Source organism: Coenobita brevimanus, chromosome 99, assembly GCF_032717465.1.
Source record: "Coenobita brevimanus isolate Jiangsu-jjx chromosome 99, ASM3271746v2, whole genome shotgun sequence".
Lineage (NCBI taxonomy): Eukaryota > Metazoa > Arthropoda > Malacostraca > Decapoda > Coenobitidae > Coenobita > Coenobita brevimanus.
The window spans coordinates 18,384,652-18,385,525 of NC_137052.1; the positions used below are offsets into that span (position 1 = coordinate 18,384,652).

At 42.9% G+C, this 874-nt stretch overlaps 1 non-coding gene across 1 annotated transcript; it reads left to right on the top strand.

Moving 5' to 3' along the window:
- The first annotated feature begins 400 nt into the window (after nucleotides 1–400).
- Nucleotides 401–472, top strand: TRNAT-CGU (transfer RNA threonine (anticodon CGU)). The gene has a single exon. It is a non-coding gene; the product is annotated as a tRNA-Thr (tRNA).
- The last annotated feature ends 402 nt before the right edge of the window (nucleotides 473–874 follow it).

Consider the following 874-nt stretch of genomic DNA (forward strand, 5'->3'; position numbering starts at 1 on the left):
TGGGATGGGCTGTAAAGGTTATAGCCAGAGTAGGAATGCTGTTGTGGAGAGAGAGAGAGAGAGAGAGAGAGAGAGAGAGAGAGAGAGAGAGAGAGAGAGAGAGAGAGAGAGAGAGACTGAATTAGCATTTATAAAAACGACTGAACACTAAAAAAGCAAGACAATAAGTTAGAGAGAGAGAGAGAGAGAGACGTAATTAGCACTTACAAAAAAGACTGAACACTGAAAAAGCAAGACATAATAAGTCAGAGAGAGAGAGAGAGAGAGAGAGAGAAATGGGAAAATAAAGGGAGCAGAGAAATGAATGAAAGCTCCGGGGTAGAAGAGAGAGAGTCGTAGTGAAGGGGTTAGAGACAGCCTTCATTAACCCCTCTCTCTCTCTCTCTCTCTCTCTCTGGGGGGCGCGGTAGCACAGTGGTAGCGCGCCGGACTCGTAATCGGGAGATTGCGAGTTCGAGCCTCGCCCGGGCTGCCGTGTCGGGAGTGGTAGCTCGCTCCTGTAACCCTAGCGGGGCTATATAGTCCAATACAGGGCGTAGCTCAGGGGAACTCCATTTCTCCCATTTTTTTTTTTCTCTCTCTCAGCTGAATATTATTGTTTTCTGTAAGGGAGAAAACGAAGTCCATTTTCGTCGAGTCCTACCGCATACTAATTTATTCATAAGTATTAGGTTACTTCCGAAAAATAAACAAAAGGTGACGCATCAAACGAGACGGTAGTAATAGTATGCAATAGATAAATAAACAAATAGATAGACAGATAAAAAGATAGATAGATAGGTAGATAGATAGATAGATAGATAGATACGTTATGGAATTAATGGGGCTAAGGAAATGAGAATGTGAATAGTTTTACCCTAATTGAGATGGACTG